Consider the following 20,707-nt stretch of genomic DNA (forward strand, 5'->3'; position numbering starts at 1 on the left):
AAGCGCAACTAGCGCACGGCCTGCGCATGATCTGCGCACCCTATGCTAAAGATAGGGTGCGCCGATCGCAGGCGCCGCTGTCCGCTAGTAGGCGGCGCTACAAGCAAGGGGCGGGCACACCGGGCAGAGAGCCGGCTCGGGGGCGGAGCTACCCCCGGCCGTGCGTGCGCTGAAAAAGCGCTAATGTGAAACCGGCCTAAGAAGAATTGATGCTTTTGGCATTCAAATGAGCACTGTAGGTGTGTTTCCTGTCCTCCTCTCACTGCCGACTTTTATTCCCCATTGACTTACATTGGGTTTCATGTTTCGGGACGACCCCGACTTTTCCCTATAATCGGCCGATCTTGCTCGACCCAACTTTTGGAAAAGTCGGGTTTCACGAAACGAAACTCGACCATAAAAAAACAAAAGTCGCTCAACTCTACTTTCCACCCTTGGTCTAATGACCACACTATATCAAAGCATATAAACAACATATTACAATATGTAGGCTATAAGATATCCATATTTCTATTAGCACCACAGCGCCATCTAGATACAAGTATACCGAAGGCACACTCTACTGTTCTCCTGGCCCTGGTCAGCCTATAATTGAAAATTCTTTTTTGTAGGTCCAAGTTCCGGCTGGAGTAGGGTTTGAGGAGGTGTTGGCACATCTGGAATGCCTCATTACCAACCATTACAAATGGCTGTGGCGGACCTTCTGTGTTGGGAAGAGGACGTGGCACGGAGAAATTGAAGTTGTTGCCATACAACCTCCTGCCCATGTCTGATGTCTTAGAAGCCTGGGAGTCATTACCACGGCCAAATGCCCCAATGTCCACTGCAATAAATGTACAGTCAGCATCCGCAATGGCCATCAGTACAGTAGAAAAGTACTTTTTGTAGTTAAAGAACTCAGAGCCTGTTCTTTTGGGCTTGATAATCCGGATGTGTTTCCCATCCACCGCTCCCAAACAGTTAGGGAAATTGCATACAGTCCAGAATCTTTCAGCGATGTCCAACCACTTTTCTGCGGTTGGCATGGGCATGAATTCGGGACAGAGAACAGCAGGTGTCAGCTACAATTCCAGACAACGTGGAGATTCCAATCCGGTACTGGAAGTGCAGTGAGGAGAGGGTCTCTCCAGTAGCCAGGAATCTGTGACAGAAAGAAAACAACAAAAATTAATATTTGTGTTTATGTAATTTTTTTTTACACACGTGATTATCACAGCTGACACCCGGCACAATGTGTCAGGGGAGGTCACGGACCGCCCCCGACACGTTAACCCCTTGCACACCGTGATCAAACATGATCGCGGTGTACCGGGGGTTAAAGGGAAGCATCGGCAGGGAGGGGGATCCCTCCGTGCTTCCCTGAGCCCCCCACGGCAGCGCAATGTGCAGCGCTGCTGCCGGGGGCTCCTTTCCTGCAGGCCCCCGAATCCAAGATGGTGACGGGGGCCTGCAGGAAGCTGGCTTCCTCAGTGCCTGCAAAGCACAGGCATGAGGAAGCCTTCAGCAGTGCCTGTGACAGATTGCTGATCTGTCACAGTGATCTGTGATGTGACAGATCAGCGATCTGTCACAGGACAGTGATGTCCCACCTGGGACTATTTAATAAAGTAAAAAAAAAAATAAAAAAAAGTGTTAAAATAAATTTAAAAAAATCGCCAAATAAATTAGAAAAAAAAAAATATTCCCCCAAATAAATCCATTTTTTAGAAATAAAAAAAAAACCAAAACAATAAAAGTACACATATTAGGTATCGCCGCGTCCGTAACGACCCGCCCTATAAAACTGTCCCATTAGTTAACCCCTTTAGCGAACCCCTTAAAAATAAAAATAAGAAACGAAGCAAAAAATAATGATTTATTATCATACCGCCAAACAAAAAGTGTAATAACGCGCGATCAAAAAGACGCATATAAATATCCATGGTACCGCTGAAAACATCATCTTGTCCCGCAAAATACGAGCCCCCACACAGCATCATCCGCAAAAAAATAAAAAAGTTATAGCTCGCAGAATAAAGCGATGCAAAAATAATTATTTTTTATATAAATTAGTTTTCATTGCATAAAACCGACAAAACATAAAAAAAGACCGAAATAAGTTATCGCTGTAACCGTACTGACCCGAAGAATAAAACCGCTTTATCAATTTTATCGCACGCGGAACGGTGTAAACGCACTCCCCCAAAAGAAATTCATGAAACGCTGGTTTTTGTTCATTCTGCGTCCCAAAAATCGGAATAAAAAGCGATCAAAAAATGTCACGTGCCCGAAAATGGTACCAATAAAAACGTCAACTCGGCCCGCAAAAAATAAGACCTCACATGACTCAGTGGGTCAAAATACGGAAAAATTAGAGCTCTCAATATGTGGTGATGCAAAAACTATTTTTACAATAAAAAGCGTCTTTTAGCGTGTGACAGCCGCCAAACATAAAAACCGCCATAAATAGTAAATCAAACCCCCCGTTATCACCCCCTTAGTTAGGGAAAAATAATAAAATAAAAAAAATGTATTTATTTCCATTTTTCCATTAGGGTTAGGGTTAGGGCTAGGGCTAGGGTTAGGGTTAGGGCTAGGGTTAGGGCTAGGGTTAGGGTTAGGGCTGAGATTAGGGTTAGGGGTGTGTTGGGGTTCGGGTTGGAGTTAGAATTGGGGGTTTCCACTGTTTGGGCACATCAGGTGCTCTCCAAATGCAACATGGCATCTGATCTCAATTCCAGCCAATTCTGAGTTGAAAAAGTCAAATGGTGCCCCTTCCCTTCCAAGCTCTGCCATGCGCCCAAACAGTGTTTTACCCCCACATGTAGGGTATCAGCCTACTCAGGTCAAATTGCAAAACAATTTTTGGGGTCCAATTTCTCCTGTTACCCTTAGGAAAATAAAAAATTAGGGGCAAAAATATCATTTTTGTGGAAAAAAATGATTTTTTTATTTTCACGCCCGAGCGTTATAAACTTCTGTGAAGCACTTGGGGGTTCAAAGTGCTCACCACACATTTAGATAAGTTCCGTGGGGGGCCTAGTGTCGAAAATGGGGTCACTTTTGGGGAGTTTCAATAGTTTAGGTACATCAGGGGCTCTCCAAACGCACATGACACCCGCAGACCATTCCATCAAAGTCTGCATTCCAAAATGTCACTGCTTCCCTTCCGAGCCCCGACGTGTGTCGATACAGTAGTTTTCTCTCACATATGGGGTGTCAGCGTACTCATGACAAATTGGACAACAACTTTTGGGGTCCAATTTCTCCTGTTACCCTTGGGAAAATAAAAAAATTGGGGACTAATTGATCATGTTTGTGGAAAAAATACGATTTTTTTATTTTCATGCCCAGGCATTATAAACTTCTGTGAAGCCTTTGGGGGTTCAAAGTGCTCACCTCACATCTAGATAAGTTCCCTAGGGGGTCTAGTTTTCAAAATGGGGTCATTTGTGGGGGGTTTCCACCGTTTAGGTACATTAGGGGCTCTCCAAAGGCAACATGACACCCGCAGACCATTCCATCAAAGTCTGCATTCCAAAACGTCACTACTTCCCTTCCGAGCCCCGACGTGTGCCCATACAGTAGTTTTCTCCCACATATGGGGTATCAGCATACTCAGGACAAATTGGACAACAACTTTTGGGGTCCAATTTCTCCTGGTACCCTTGGGAAAATAAAAAAATGGTGACTAAAAGATCATGTTTGTGGAAAAAAATACAAATTTTTTATTTTCACGCCCGGGCGTTATAAACTTCTGTGAAGCACTGGGGGGTGCAAAGTGCTCACCACACATCTAGATAAGTTCCTTGGGGGGTCTAGTTTACAAAATGGTGTCATTTGTGGGGGGTTTCCACTGTTCAGGTACATCAGGGGTTTTCCAATCGCGACATGGTGTCCGATCTCAATTCCAGCCAAAAACGTCAAATGGCGCTGCTTCCCTTCCGAGCTCTGCCATGCGCCCAAATAGTGGTTTAACCCCACATGTGGGGTATCAGCGTACTCAGGACAAATTGCACAATAACTTTTAGGGTCCTGTTACCCTTGGGAAAATAAAAATTGGGGTGAAAAGATCATTTTTGTGGAAAAAATATGATTTTTTAATTGTACCGCTGTACGTTATAAACTTCTGTAAAGCCCTTGTGATTTCAAAGTTCTCACCACATATCTAGATAAGTTCCTTGGGGGGTCTAGTTTCCAAAATGGGGTCACTTGTAGGGGTTTCCACTGTTTAAGTACATCAGGGACTCTCCAAACGTGACATGGCGTCCAATCTGAATTCCAGCCAATTTTGCATTGAAAAAGTCAAACGGCGCTCCTTCCATTCTGAGCTCTGCCATGCGCCGAAACAGTCGTTCCCCCCACATATCAGGTATCAGCGTACTCAGGACAACTTGCACAATAACTTTTGCAGTTCAATTTCTCCTGTTACCCTTGGTAAAATAAAAAAAATTGAACCTGAAGTATTTTTTTTGTGAAAAAAGTGAGATATTCATTTTTTTTTAAATATTCAAAAAAATTCCTGTGACGCACCTAAAGGGTTAATAAACTTCTTGAATGTGGTTTTGAGCACCTTAAGGGGTGCAGTTTTTAGAATGGTGTCACTTTTGGGTATTTTCTATCATATAGACCCCTCAAAGTGACCTCAAATGTGATGTGGTCCTAAAAATAAAATGGTGTTGTAAAAATGAGAAATCGCTGGTCAACTTTTAACCCTTATAACTTCCTAACAAAAAAAAATTTTGGTTCCAAAATTGTGCTGATGTAAAGTAAACATGTGGGAAATGTTAGTTATCAAGTTTTTTGTGTGCTCTATCTCTGTGATTTAAGGGCATAAAAATTCAAAGTTGGAAAATTGCGAAATTTTCGCCAAATTTAAATTTTTCTCACAAATAAACGCAAGTTATTTGAATGAAATTTTACCACTAACATGAAGTACAATATGTCACGAGAAAACAATGTCAGAATCACCAGGATCTATGGAAGCATTCCAGAGTTATGACCTCATAAAGGTACAGTGGTCAGAATTGTAAAAATTGGCCCGGTCATGAACGTGCAAACCACCCTTGGGGGTGAAGGGCTTAAGGCTAGTTTCACACCAGCTTTACCAGGTGCAGTGCAGGGTTGCTGCTAAGCTCCATCCCCTGCCACACCCCTCCGTTCAGCTCCTCCTAAAAAACAATCCCCTTTAACCCCTTTCCGACATCAGGTGTAAATGTACACTGATGTCGCACTCCCTCCCTTTGATGTGGGTTCCGACGCTGAGCCCATATCTTTTACGGCACACAATGGGCCAGAAATCCCACCCATCGGTGACCCTGTCACTTGATCACATGTCACTAATGGGTTGGCATGACAACCATAGGTCTCCAGCTGAACTCTATGGCTGTCACTGAGTAATCCTATGAGTGCTGCCCGGTGGTCGGCGCTCATAGCAAGTGAGCAACTCTGCTACATACAGGCGATCTGATCATCGCCTGTATGTAGCAGAGCTGATCGAGTTATGGCATTTACTAGTCTCCCATGGAGACTATTGAAGCATGCATGTGGATACATGGGGCATCAGTGGGCATCCTGGTCCGCTAGCCGAAACCGCATAGACCAGGGATCATCCTGCCGAACTCCCATTCTCCTTTTAACGTGGGCAAAACGCTACTCAGACGACACAGGGTGAGGGTAAAACAGTGTGGCAATGCTTTATTGAACCACAAAACAGCCAGATAACATATAGAACAGTCCCAGCAAAATACCCAAGATGGTTCACATTACAGAGTCTCATACTTCCGCTGACACGCTGGGATAACAGCAGCTGTTACTTCAGATCTTCCAGGTTCGGTTTCCCCACCTGTGGCACGCACACATAGAGGAGGTAATGGCAAGCATAGGAAGATGACAGTCCATTCAGTCCATGCAAGGTACAAGGCCAGTTGAACCGAGGATCACAACCTGGCTTCATATTCCAGGGTCGACTACTCCACATGTGGCATGCACACAGAGAGGAGGTAACAACATGTGTAGGAAGATGACAGTCCATTGAGTCCATACAAGACACAAAGCCAGTTAAACTGAGGATCACAACCTGGCTTCTCCAAATGTATCCATGGTTCAGCGATGGTCAATGGAGCAGATCTGTATTCTTCCAACCGAGGCTGAAAACCCCTAGGTTGTTTCCTATAGAATGATAGATCCGTGCCCCTCGTGATAGAGCCATGATGTAAAATTGCTGCTGTATTGTTTCTGGTCCTTTGGATATATGGATGTCTCTGGCTGTTTCTCTCTCAGTCTCTTTATACAGAGGCATGTAACCTATTTTAAGACTTAACAAGTGTCCCTCTTTCAGTAATTTCAAACTACCCCACTTTAGCCCCATTCAAACCAAAAAAAAAAAAATCAAAACATACACATTTGGTATCGCCACATTCAGAATCACCCGATCTATCAATATAAAAAAAAAGAATTAACTCGATAGCTACATGGCGTAATGAGAAAAATGTCAAAACGCCAGAATTACATTTATTTGGTCGCCGCAACATTGCAATAAAATGCAATAACGGGCGATCTAAAGATCGTATCTGCACCAAAATGGTATTCATTAAAAACGCCAGCTCAGCGCACAAAAAATAAGGCCTCACCCAACCCAAGATCTTGAAAAATGGAGACGTGACGAGTATCAGAAAATGGTGCCATTCTTTTATACTTTACCTAATAAAGATGAGTTATTTTTACTGATAAATGTTTGTTTTGGGTAGTTTATTTTCTGTTGGTATTTTTTTTTCCTATAAAACTCCCATATAATATTCCATCCTTGAACGCACGCTGCGCGCATCATGTTTTGGTACAATTTGTCAATAATATATATAGGTTCTCCCTGTCTGAGTTATTTTTCGCGGTCAACAAAATACGATTTTCCTGTAATTCATTTCTCACTCTAGGTATAATAATGACTTCTCTCTGTGTGGGATTTTTGATGTTTAAAAAGGTTGTCCACAAGATTTACAATCCCTTCTTATTCCTCATGTTTGGTCCTGTTAAAATAAAAACACTTATACAAACCTCCCATTCTGGCACTGTTTTAGCGGTGCTGGCACTTGCATCCTTGGGTCTCTTTTGAGGATTTTTACGTCATCTGAGCCCTGTGCCCAATCAGCGCTGGTGTCACTGTCCCAATCTTCGGACAAATCGAGCATCATGAGGCTGTCAGGGAGCAGTCGCAGCCCTGGCTTCCTGTTGATGCACAATACTGTCTGTTATGATTGAGTCACCGTAGGAGGCAAAAACAGAAATGCTAGCTAAGTCCAGAAAACCAGAGAAGTTGGCAGCTATCGGATTGCAGACCCCTGAACCTATCAACACAACTAGCAGTAGCCGTGGGGGGTTCCTACGATGCCCTAGACCCCTCGATCACAGCCGGAGAATTAAATAGGCCTAAAGAAAGAAAGGGGAAATCTAAACTGCCCCAGAGCAGACCCCAAAGCAATAGGCAGCCCCCAACATATAATGACGGTGAAGCAAGATGAAAACACTAACACAGACAGAAAGATAGACTGAGCAAAGACGGGGCCCAAGCTAACTAGATAGAAAAGGACAGGAAGGCTGCTGTCTGCAATCCATGAAAAACCCTATGAAAATAAGAGCCAACAAACTGACAGTGAAAAAGGCCCTGAAGACGCTAGGCTTCAAAAAAGCTATGTCAGTACTCAGGAATATTCTGAAGACAGAGCTACAGCCAAAAGGAGATTCAGCTCACCCCAGCAGGGAATGGCAGAATACAGAAAAGCAAGGAAAACAACAACCAAACACAAATGCTAACAGGCAAAGCAGAAAACTTAGCTTTAGAGGAGCAGGAATCAGACTGGTGTCCTAGAGGTCCACAGAGAAATCACCCGCAGGGCAAAAGGGCGTCGGCAGCCTTATATCCAGTCCGTGACTCCACTCAGCCAGTCATCCTCATTAGGCTCAGGTGCCTGATAATCAGGCTCATTACCTTCCTTTACCAGAATAGGGAGTTCACCAGACCTCAGTGACGAAGGGGAAAATGATCTCACAACAACTGTCCAGAGATGGGAACAGTAAAGCTGCCGCTGATTGGGCACAGGGCTCATGTGATGTAACAAACTCACATAAGCCTCGGGACAGTGAGTATCGACACCACTCAGGTGGAGCCGACACCCCAGCGGAGTAAGAGTGTTTTTATTTTAATGAGGTCAAACATGGAGAATGAGTTTACTGATACAAAAAAAAAAAAAAATATATATATATATATATATATATATATATAGATTCAAGATTCAAAGACGCTTTATTGGCAGGACTAAATACACATTAGTTTTGCCAAAGCAAGTGTACAGAAGGGAATGGGGATAGGGACTGTAGGGATGTTGGGTAGGGGCTGTAGGAAAGGTGGATGGGGCAGATCCAGGATGGGGCTATAGACGTCCATGGCATAGGGAAGGTGGATGGGGGGATGGGGGCAGATCCAGGATGAGGCTTTAGAAGTCCATGGCATAGGGAAGGTGGATGGGGGGTTGGGGCATATTCAAGGTGGGGGCCATAGAAGTCCATGGCATATTATACTTCTCTTTCTCGCAGTCTATGACATTCGCTCACATATTGCGCTGCTATCTCCACTGCTCTCTCTTCTTCCCCCAGCAGGATATATGTTTTCTCTTTCTCCTTCATGGTGATGAACTCCGGGAAGAGATGTGAGAGTCTCCTGAAGTGAGTGTCCCTCACTGCTGAGTACTTGGAGCAGTGTAGCAGGAAGTGGGTCTCATCCTCCAGGGCCTCCTGGTCACAGTGTTGGCACAGTCTTTCCTCCCTGGGCTTGTAGCTATGCCTGTGTCGGCCGGATTCGACGGCCAGACTGTGGGCACTGAGTCTATACCGGCTCAGGATCTTGTGGTCTCTGGGGTCCGGGAGTTTCTCCAGGTATGGAGCCAGTCTGTAGTCTCTCTGTAGACTCTGGTACATGGTCAGTTTCTGTGAGCTGATAATGTCGTTCTTCCAGTTACTTACGTACCTCTCCTGGCCTTCGTCTACCATCTTCCTGATTCGGGCTTTTGTCAGGTTGCTGTGATTGGTGTTTTGGTCAGGTTGGGTTTGGGTGAGCTGTTCCGAGGGTCCTGGTTTTTCTGTTTCACCTACATGTGTCAGGGCTTTATGGTGATGGGGGCTTGGATTGCTCCTACATAGGTGAGTCCGAAATGACAGTGCCCTCTTTAGAACCGTTAGGTGTAGAGGGAATCTGCCCAGCTCGGCCCGGCAAGCACTGTTGGAGGTGCTCTGATGGACTTGGAGAAGGTGCTTGCAGAATTCCAGATGGAATATTTCTGTTGGACTTGAATCCCACCTTGACCAGTCTGGGTAGGTGTGAGGACCCCAGACTTCGATGCCATACAGGAGGATTGGGGTGATGATAGAGTCGAAGATTTTTAACCAGACTCTCACTGGTGGCTTTAGATGGTAGAGTTTCCTTCGGATGGCATAGAAGGTTTTGCAGGTCTTGTCTTTCAGGGTCTCTATGGCTTGTTTGAAGCTCCCTGATCGGTGAATCTCTAGGCCCAGGTAGGTATATTTGTCTGTTCCTGTAAGGGCGCAGTTGTTGAGGATAAATGAAGGGTGCTGGTCTGATTTTCTCTTTCTCTTCTGGAACACCATGATGTTGGTTTTCCTTAGGTTGACCAGTAGTGCCCAGGTGGAGCTGAATTTCTCTAAGATTTTCAGGTTGTCTTGGAGGCCTTTCTCGGTTGGTGACAGAAGCAGCAGGTCATCTGCATACAGCAGGAATTTCACCTGCACGTCGTGGAGGGTGAGACCTGGTGCTGTGGAAGATTCCCGAGCGGTAGCTAGCTCGTTGATGTAAATCTTGAAGAGCGTTGGGCTTAGGCTGCAGCCTTGTCTTACTCCCCGACTCTGCTGGAAATAAGCCGTTCTTCTGCCATTCACACTCACACTGCAGAGGTTCTCGGTGTAGGAGCTTTTGATAACATCGTAGGTTTTTCCTCCTATTCCGCTCTCCAGCAGTTTCAGGAATAAGCCTGGGTGCCATACCGAATCAAAGGCCTTTTTAAAGTCCACGAAACAGGCGTATATCTTCCCGTTCTTTGTATTGTGGACGTGACTCTGAATGAGGCTGTGCAGGGTGTAGATGTGGTCAGTAGTGCGGTGGTTTGGCATGAACCATGCTTGGCTCTTGCTGAGGACGTTGTGCTCGGTGAGGAAACTGAGGATCCTATTGTTCAGGATGCTGTTTAACAGTTTTCCCAGCTTGCTGCTGACACATATGCCTCTGTAGTTGGCTGGGTCATACCTGTCCCCATTCTTGTGGATGGGTGTGATGAGGCCTTGATTCCAGGTACGAGGGAAGTAGCCGGCACTTAGCACAATATTGAAGAGTTTAACCATTGCAGCCTGTATTTCTGGTGGGCTGTACTTCAGCATTTCTGGTAGGATTCCATCCAGGCCACCGGCTTTTCTACATCTTATGGAAGAGATTCTCTCTGCTACTTCCTGTAATGTAATAGGTGCATCCACGGGGTTTTGGAATTTTTTTACTTTTTGCTCCATTGCTTTTAGTTTTGTCATTATGCTTTCCTGTTCTTGGCTTAGTTCTTCCTTTGGAATGTCTTTATAGAGGTCTCTGAAATACTGGAGCCAATGTTGCCATTTTGGATATGGATGTTGTTTTTATCATCTTTTGTGCCCATGTGGTTCCATAGTTCCCACAAGGAGTTGTGTCACGATACTAGTGGATACAACTGGACACCAGTGGCTAGGTCAAAGAGACTACAGACACAGTGGGTTGCGCAAGCAATATTGTATTAATGATCTGAATGCAATATAGCATATAAGTCCAAATAAATGTTCAGTCAATATGATAAATGGTAATAGCAGAGCTGATACTCTGCGACACAGCATGCAAAGTCACTGAGCAATGAGTGCACAAGACACAGACTCTTGCAGGGCGGAGGAACACACCAGCTGGCTGGAGTTCTTACTTCACCGCAGGTGTAGTCATGCAGAGGTTCCTGAAGTCAAGTGTTCAGCAATCACTCGGTCAGCAGGCAGGGATCCAAACGTGCAGGTTGGCAGAGGACTCCGCCGTTAAGAGAGGACCAACAGGGATAGTAAGTCCAGGCTTGGGACTGCAGAGGCACAAAGTCCAATAAATAATACACAAGCAATGAATCAGAGCAGGTGCTGGCTTTATATACAGCTTTGGCAGGAAGCAAGATGGCCGACGTGGAAACATCAAGATCCATGTTAACTAAGGGCAAGTCTAAGGGCAAGAGAAACAGATTCCAGGACTAGATACTGACATTACTCCCACCTCAAGAACGGCCTCCGGACGACCCTAAACCAGGCTTGCCAGGGTACCTTTGATGGAACTGCTCAATCAGTCGGGAGGCGTTAATCTTATCCACGGGTTCCCAGGAATTCTCCTCTGAGGAATAGCCTTGCCATTTAATCAAATACTGCAGTCGATTTCTGTAGATTCTTGAATCCAGAATCCTCTCAACGATGAACTGCTCTTGACCATCCACAAGAACGGGATCGGGAGGAGGAGATGAACGTCCTGGAAAAGGATTTGGTACTACAGTCTTTAGTAGGGAAGTATGAAAGACAGGATGTATCTTCAGTGTTCTTGGGAGTTTTAAGCGACATGCAACAGCACCTACCAGACCACTGATCCTATAAGGACCAATGTACTTCTGTCCCAACTTAGGGGAAGGGATCTTCATCTTTAAATTCTTCGTAGATAACCAGACTAAATCTCCTACCTTAAATGTTGGTGTTGGTTTGCGAAATCTGTCAGCTGCATTCTTGTACCTCTCTTGTGCGGAACCCAAAGTCTCTTTCAGAAGTTCAAGGTTCTGTTGAAGTGAAGAGATCCTGTCGGCAACTGCTGGTAAAGATGTATCTACCGGTAATCTGGGAAGAATGCTAGGGTGATATCCCAGGTTAGCGTAGAATTGAGACTGTTTGGTGGAGGCACTCTGGGAGTTGTTATAAGAGAATTCGGCCAAGGGGAGTAGCCTTACCCAATCATCTTGCAAATGGCAAACGTAGCAGCGAAGGTATTGCTCTAGTGTTTGGTTGGTACGTTCTGTCTGCCCGTTGGACTGTGGGTGGAAAGCAGAAGATAAGTTAACTTCTATGCCTAATGCTGAACAAAAGCTTCGCCAAAACTTTGAAGTAAATTGAACTCCACGGTCAGAAACAACTTCATCCGGAACCCCATGCAGGCGAAAGATGTTCTGGATAATTAGGTCAGCAGTGTCCTTCGCAGAGGGTAAACCGGAACAAGGGATGAAATGGGCCGCCTTGGTCAGGCGATCGACCACCACCAAAATCGTACTCTTTCCCTCAGAAAGGGGCAGTTCTACAATAAAGTCCATAGAAATGGATCCCCACGGGCGAGATGGCACCGGCAAAGGCTGTAACAGACCAGTAGGGGAGGCACGTGGAACCTTGAATTTGGCACATACCTCACAAGATGAAACGTACTTCTGGACATCCTTCCGAAAACCTGGCCACCGGAAGAAGCGAGATAAGAATTCTTGAGTCTTCTGAATTCCTCTGTGCCCTGCAACCTTGGAATCATGAACCAATCTCAACACTCTTAACCTCACGGCTTCAGTAATGTAGAGGCGCCGTTCCCGGGTCCAAACTCCATTCCTAAAAAGAAGGCTTACCTCATCAGATGGCTGAGACAGGAAAAGATCAGAGTTGTAAGCTTCTTTGATGACCTGCAGCAAATCTTGATTCTGAATGACTCCTACAAAATTGCAATCAGAAAGTATGGTCTTAGGTGGAGCATCTGGAACAGCGTCAGTGGAGAACATCCGGGATAGAGCATCTGCTTTTCCATTGCGAGAACCTGGTCTATAAGAGATTGTAAAATTGAATTGATTAAGGAAAAGACTCCAGCGGGCCTGCCATGGGGTCAGGCATCTTGCTGACCTGATGAACTCAAGGTTGTGGTGATCCGTGAGGACCACGATCGGCTGTGAGGCTCTTTGCAGAAGATGTCTCCACTCCTTGAAGGCAGCGATGATAGCCAGTAATTCTTTATTTCCTACATCGTAGTTCTTTTTGGCAGGAGACAGTCGCTTGGAAAGAAAAGCACAAGGATGACGTAATTTCTTCTCACCTGTTCTTTGGGACAGTATAGCCCCGGTGGCACAGTTTGAGGCATCCACTTCAATAATGAAGGCGAGTTCCGGGTCAGGGTGGATCAGTACTGGTGCTGACGTGAACTCGGTCTTGAGCCGAGAGAATGCTTCTTGGACTTGAAGGGACCAAATAAATGCTGTCTTCTTCTGTGTCAACCGGGTGATGGGCGAGACGATTTCAGAGAAGTTCTTGATGAAACGTCTGTAGAAGTTAGCAAACCCGATGAAACGTTGGACCTCCTTGACGTTCTTGGGGATTGGCCACTCCTGAATCGCCTTGATCTTGCTGTTATCCATACTCAGACCCTGTGGAGAAATTACATAACCTAAGAATTGGATCTCTGACTTGTGAAATTCGCATTTCCCCAGCTTGATGTACAGCTGGTGTTCCCTCAACCGCTGCAAGACAGTCTTGACATGTTGCTGATGTTCTTCCATGGAGCTAGAAAAAATCAGAATGTCATCCAAATAGATTACGACAAAAATATCAAGAATGTCTCTGAAAATATCATTCACGAGATGTTGGAACGTTGCTGGGGCATTGCAAAGTCCAAATGGCATGACCAAATACTCAAAGTGTCGATATCGAGACCTAAATGCTGTTTTCCATTCGTCTCCAGGTCTTATACGGACTAAATTGTATGCCCCGCGTAGGTCCAATTTTGAAAAGACCTTGGCCTGACGAACTCTCTCGAGAAGCTCCGGAATTAATGGCAGGGGGTAGCGGTTCTTGATGGTTACCTTGTTAATTTCCTGGTAATCAACACAGGGTCTGAGGGATCCATCCTTCTTTTTAACGAAAAAGATGGGTGCACCGGCTGGAGAGGATGAGGGGCGTATAAACCCCTTAGACAGGTTCTCGTCGATATATTCTTTGAGAGTCTTGAGCTCAGGACCGGACAATGGATAAATATTACCAAAAGGAAGGGTAGCAGCAGGCAGAAGCTCGATTGGGCAGTCATAAGAGCGGTGTGGTGGTAATTTATCTGCATTCTTTTTATCGCACACGTCCGAAAATTCTTTATAAACTGCCGGTAACTCTAGGTCCGATGATGGGTTGGCCGGAGATGGATCAGTCGATTTCTCAGAAGTTACCTCTTTAGCTGGGAAGCGCAATCTCTTAGTCTCCCAGTCAATGATGGGATTTTGAGCCTGCAACCAGGGTAAACCTAAGATAATAGGGAAATGTGGAGAGGAAATCAGAAGGAAGGGCAATTTCTCCTGGTGATCATCTCCCATGAGGACCTTCAGTGGTTCAGTCTGCTGGTCTATGGGCCCCGAGGTCAAAGGGGACCCATCCACAGTCTCCATCAGAATTGAAGACACTCTTCTCTGTGATCGGATTCCATATTCCTTAGCAAAAGAAGTGTCCATGAAGTTACCGCTAGCCCCAGAGTCTATAATGGCGGAACTGTTCACCCAACGGGAGTCAATCCAGATCTTGATAGGAAGGTAACAATGTGAATCTTTTTTCTTATTGCAAGGGTATGAAACTGCAGAAGATAGAATAACAGCATTAATGGGTAGTATCGTTTCGGATGTAACAGAGTTCATATCTGAAAAGTCATAATCAGGAGCGGTTGCTGCAATTTCGGGTGGCCCTGATTCGGAAGTTATGGAGTATGATTCAGAGAAGTCGCATTCTACCACGAGGTCGATTGGGGCAGTTGATAATAAAATGTCCTGACTTCCCACAGTAAAAACATAAATTCTCCTTGAAGCGAAATTCCTTCCGTTCGTCACTTACTCGACTTCGTAGGGAATTTACCTGCATCGGCTCAGGTGTGGACTCCTGAGGAATTGGGTCCGGAATCTCCTTAGGAAGGAAAGGAAGAAGCGATTTATTGCTGCGGTTCATCTCAGACCACCTTTCTAGTTTTTGTTCGGAGATGCGAGCGTCTAGGCGAATACAGTGATTGATGAAATCACCTAGAGCAGTGGGAGCCTCCGCACGTGCAAGCTCGTCCTTGATAGAACTGGACAACCCCTTCTTAAATATAGAGTACTTCGCTGCACTATTCCAGGTGGTGTCCTGAGCCCACCTTCTAAAATCCATAGCATACTCAGTCACTGGGCATTTACCTTGACGCAAATTCAGCAGGGCCGTCTCAGCTGTAAGGCCACGGTTCGGATCGTCAAACATCTGCCCCATGGCGGCGATAAACATATTGAAGTCATTCAGACATGCATCCTGTGATTCTATCAGAGGGTTTGCCCAGGCAAGGGCCTTATTAGTCAGCAACATGATGATAGTCAATACTTTGGATCGGTCTGTAGGAAACTGTGTGACATGTGCAGCAAAGTATAAACGACACTGGTTCAGAAACCCACGGTACTTGTCTCGGTCGCCACCAAACCTAAATGGCGGTAGTTTGGGGATGGTAGGAACAGAAGCCTGAGATTGTGCCTCCAGAGCCGCAACTCGGCCACGCAATTCCTGAAGGGTCTGACTGAGGACTTGTATATCATATTTAGTCTGCCCCTCTAGGCCTTCTATTCTGCTCTTCCATGTCTGCACTTCAACGTGTACAGTGGCAGTGATATTATTTAGCTTCTTAACACGCACTTCTAAAGTCTCTGACCCAGCGGCATCCATTTTTAAGGCTTGTGTATCCTGTCACGATACTAGTGGATACAACTGGACACCAGTGGCTAGGTCAAAGAGACTACAGACACAGTGGGTTGCGCAAGCAATATTGTATTAATGATCTGAATGCAATATAGCATATAAGTCCAGATAAATGTTCAGTCAATATGATAAATGGTAATAGCAGAGCTGATACTCTGCGACACAGCATGCAAAGTCACTGAGCAATGAGTGCACAAGACACAGACTCTTGCAGGGCAGAGGAACACACCAGCTGGCTGGAGTTCTTACTTCACCGCAGGTGTAGTCATGTAGAGGTTCCTGAAGTCAAGTGTTCAGCAATCACTCGGTCAGCAGGCAGGGATCCAGACGTGCAGGTTGACAGAGGACTCCGCCGTTAAGAGAGGACCAACAAGAATAGTAAGTCCAGGCTTGGGACTGCAGAGGCACAAAGTCCAATACATAATACACAAGCAATGAATCAGAGCAGGTGCTGGCTTTATATACAGCTTTGGCAGGAAGCAAGATGGCCGACGTGGAAACATCAAGATCCATGTTAACTAAGGGCAAGTCTAAGGGCAAGAGAAACAGATTCCAGGACTAGATACTGACAAGTTGTCTTGGAGGGCGTCTTGGAGTTGGTTAAGTTTGGTGGAGATGTAACTCTGCTTCTTCCTCCTGAGGATGGTTTTGTACTGCCTTTGTATGGTTTCATAGGCTTCCCTCAGACCCGGGTGGTTGGGGTCTCTGTGTTTCTTGTTTGAGGCTGTTCTCAGGGTCTTCCGTTTGGCTTTACATTCTCTGTCAAACCATCCATTGATCTGTTTTTCTTTTGGTCTCTTTGTAGTTGACTTTTTTAAGGTCGGACAGTCTGGCCATTGCATAGAATATATTGTTGAGGTCTTTTGCAGCTTGACTCACTCCCTTTGGGTTAGGCTGGTACTTGTAGTTGTAGAAGTGGTGGAGCATCCGCTGTATTTCAGGTCTGCTGGTAGCCTCTTTATACTTTAATGCCGATGTTTTGTGCCATTTATAGGATGGAGGCCGGGTGAAGAGGCCGCTCTGATGTGACTTTTGAGTGGATGGTTTCTCTGTAGATTTCAGGTACAGAAGTTGGCTGTGGTCTGACAGGTGCGCTTGTGGGGAGACTATGAAGGCGCTGATATTTGCCAGGTTCATATCTGTAATGGCATAATCTACTACACTCCTCCCTACATGGGAGTTTAGTGTACACCTCCCTAAGGAGTCTCCTTTGGTTCGTCCGTTAAGAATATGAAGTCCTAAACTTCTGCATACGTTCAGGAGCTTTTTACCACTTTTGTTGACTGTACTGTCATAGCTGTTTCTCTCTGTGACTACTGAGTCTTGGCCGTTATTCTCTGCTCCAAATATGTAGATGTTCCCATCCGTGGTCGGGAAGTCGTTTTCTCTCCCTGTTCTTGCATTGAGGTCTCCAAAGATGAGAACTTTGCCCAGGCCCTGATAGTGGGCGGCTTCTCTTTGTAAGATCTCGAAGCAGTCTGGATTGAAGTAGGGTGACTCTGATGGTGGTATATAGGTGGTGCAGAGATAGACATCAGACTGAGAGGTGAGGATGGAGCTGCTGATCCTGATCCATATGTGACTGCCTCCTCTCTTCACCGGTTTGATGTACTGGTGGAGCTCCTCTTTATACCAGATCAGTATTCCTCCTGAGCTCCAGCCCTGTTTGATGTTTTTATTTTTCAGGGCAGAGACAGAGATTTCCCTGTATCCAATGGGCACCAGAGATTCGTCTTCGGCTCTGGTCCAAGTTTCCAGGAGGATCTGAATGTCTATATTTCTCAGTCTTTGTATAAAGTCAGGGTCATTTGTTTTACATCCAAAGGCCGAGGTGTTGAGACCCTGAATATTCCAGCTGCTGATTGTAAGTGAGGTCATTTTTTTTCTATATATCTTGGGTGTATATACCTTCCAATGAGTATGGCTGTGTAGGACACACCGGATCTCTGACTGGTTTATTAATGGTGTTGGTTCCGTCCAGTCACATTAGATTCCTGCACACTGTGTTGAGTAGAGTCTTTATCTCCTCCATATTTCTGCTCTGTATGCCTCTGTTTCGCATGTCTGTGTGAGGTCGGTGAACTCCTCCATGGTGGTCTCCTCCTCTGATGATCCAATTTTGGGTGAGGGTGTATGTTTTCAGCTTCCTTTGATATAATTGTTGTTTCTTTCCTTCTTATTGTCGGGGGTCTTTTCATGGGATTCTGGTTGGTGTTGGCTCCAGGCCTAGGGTGGTCCCTGTTTAGTACAATGTCCTTCAGCTCTTTGGCCAGAAGGCTAACCCCTGATCTATTCAGGTGCTTACTGTCATAGAGGTGATGGTGATTTATGTAGGGGTGTTGAGCCACAATCACTCCTGGCACAGATTTCATTCTTGCTGTTAGGTCCATATTGATGTTCTGGATGGTGTGGTTGGATATACAGTATCCTTTCTTGGGAGCAGAAATGACAGAATGATTTTGCTGTCTGGGAATCTTAGTTGTGCCGTCTTTGCTAGTTGGGCCAGTTGTCCTGAGGTCTGCTGGTGCTGGTCTGGCAGATTGTTTGTGCCGGGGTGTATAATGATATGGTTTGGGTTGGAAAACCGTGGATTATTGATGACCGCTGTCACCTGCTCAATAGTTGCACAGCGGATTTTATTGACCCTTTTTCCTGGGAATAGCCACTTTGTATTCAGGTATTTCCCATTTGAGTCCATTATGAGGACGGTGTCAGGACTTTGTGATGTTGTTGGTGGGGGATGTGGCTGCTGATGGGGGTCTGTGCTGGAGGTTATGCTGGTAGCAGGTTCTCTTCTATGGGTCTTATTTCTGGCTCACTTTGATTAGACTCCGGTTCCTCCATATTGGGATTATTTGGCCTCTCAGCCTCCTGGCCAGTGGAGGTCATGTCCTCTGCACTCCTCATATATTATATAGATAGAAGATTCTCTTACAAAAGGATAAAACTAAACTTTATTAATTCCAAATGTAAAACTATACCCATAATTCACCCCCTGAAGGTTAGTCAGAAGGTGACTAATAGAAAAAACGCATACCCCACGTCTCATTATATAGGGTGAGGTGACGTACACACACTCACTCTCCAAGCCTCTCATTTCTATGGGTTTCATCGTCCTCATCAAAGGCGACTCATCAAGATACTATTTAATAATATTGACCTATATTCTAGCGAGACTAGCAGAAGAAAACCCTAAAATTAGAGTTGAGCGACTTTTGGTTTTTTAGGGTCGAGTTTCGTTTCGTGAAACCCGACTTTTCCAAAAGTCGGGTCGAGCAAGATCGTCCGATTATAGGGAAATGTCAGGGTCGTCCCGAAACACGAAACCCAATGTAAGTCAATGGGGAATAAAAGTCGGCAGTGAGAGGAGGACAGGAAACACACCTACAGTTCCCATTTGAATGCCAAAAGCATCAATTCTTCTTACTTAAGCTTGTCAACCTTAATTAACTTCATAATACAAGTTACGCACTGAAAAATGGGGGTTATTTGGCTAAAGTTGTGGGGGGGAGGGCTGGCTGCAGGTTTTCGTGTGCCCTGGGCGAAAGAGCGCCCCTTTAACACATACCACAACTCATCATGCTCCGATACGGCAGAGAAATAGCGGTATAGTACAATGAAAAATACCTCACTTTTTACATCTCATGACGAGGCCCATCTATTTCTCCATACAGAATCATTGGTCCCATATAATGTTTGAAACAGTATATGATGAGCTCCACATAATGCTACAGTATATGTTGGTCCCCATGGATGAAGCTCCACTGTCTTATGGGCCCAAATAATGCTCCAAACATAATGGGCCCCATTTCTAATGCTCTAGTGTATAATGGGCCCTGTAAATGCTGCTCCAGTGTCTGATGTCCACCTTTGGAATGTTCCAGTATATGGTGGGCCCCATCTATCATTCTCCAGAGTATAGTGCTCCCCAAAAATTGCTGTCCCAACATTGAAAACAATCAAATAAGTCTCCTCGCTAGGGAATCCCTGTACTAGTCTAGACTCCTCGTTGTCCCCATCTTCCATCTCACTGTACAGTATTTCAACTTTGCAAGTGCTGTGATCCTGGGCAAGCAGGGGGGGCCCACTCGTTGGCGACGGCACTGGCACAGGGCCCCTGATAGTACGGTGGTGTGTCTGATGGCGGGTGGGCCGAACCTGCACTTTCATCTGCAGCTTCCTCTTTGTCACCGTGTAAGATGGAACTGTATATGGGAAGGGTAACCTGAGTTTCATCAGGGTCAGATTCAGGCCGGGTAGCGTGCGAGGGGAATGTAGTGGTCTGGGTCAATGTACCAGCAGATTCATCGAGCAGTGGCTGGGCATCAGTGCACTTGTGTCGCCCCCAGGAGTACGGTCGCCACAGTGGCATTACCTTCTTCCTAGGGAGTGTGATGTCATGCTTGGGAGCAGCGAAGGATCTCTCTAGCAGGTTAACTGATTGGGCGGCGTTATTCCCACGAGTCAAGACCCTCCAAACAGCGTTCATGAAGGCAAAGTGTTTGTTTTACGTGGGCAGTATGGTTGCAAAGCTGAACCTTAAAGGAATGTCCAGAAGGGCACCACCAGGAGTGGAGCCTACGGTTAAATTCGACTCCACCTGGGAAACCTCAACCATGCCAGCTACAGAACAGATGCACACATTGCAAGCTTAATTCCGTTAACGAACGAGACTCCGTCATGCCCCGCGGTCCGAGTCCGGCTTACTAGAGGGACACGTGAGGCTCTGGCACATGAGATTGGCCAATAACTGGTGTGTCATGCCCTTACATGTCCGTGGCTGCATGTGCGCTACACTGAAAAGGCCAGCGTTTGTCGCTTACAGGTGCAGATAACCTGCTGAACAACGTTAGTGATGGGGATCACTGATTACAATTTTTACCCGCGAACAATGATTTCCCAGTAAGTGCAGGTCAACCGCAGT

General features: G+C 45.7%; 1 long non-coding RNA gene and 1 pseudogene across 1 annotated transcript; both read right to left on the bottom strand.

The window, feature by feature from the left end:
* Positions 1-20,707, bottom strand: part of LOC141059267 (uncharacterized) — a 176,964-nt pseudogene that overhangs the window by 44,533 nt on the left and 111,724 nt on the right.
* Positions 5,651-7,622, bottom strand: LOC141059273 (uncharacterized). The gene is made up of 2 exons (XR_012222408.1): positions 7,033-7,622; positions 5,651-6,296 (listed from the first exon to the last, which is right to left on the bottom strand). It is a non-coding gene; the product is annotated as an uncharacterized lncRNA (long non-coding RNA).

The sequence above is a fragment of the Dendrobates tinctorius genome, unplaced genomic scaffold, assembly GCF_039654945.1.
Source record: "Dendrobates tinctorius isolate UK_male_01 unplaced genomic scaffold, ASM3965494v1 ptg000226l, whole genome shotgun sequence".
NCBI lineage: Eukaryota > Metazoa > Chordata > Amphibia > Anura > Dendrobatidae > Dendrobates > Dendrobates tinctorius.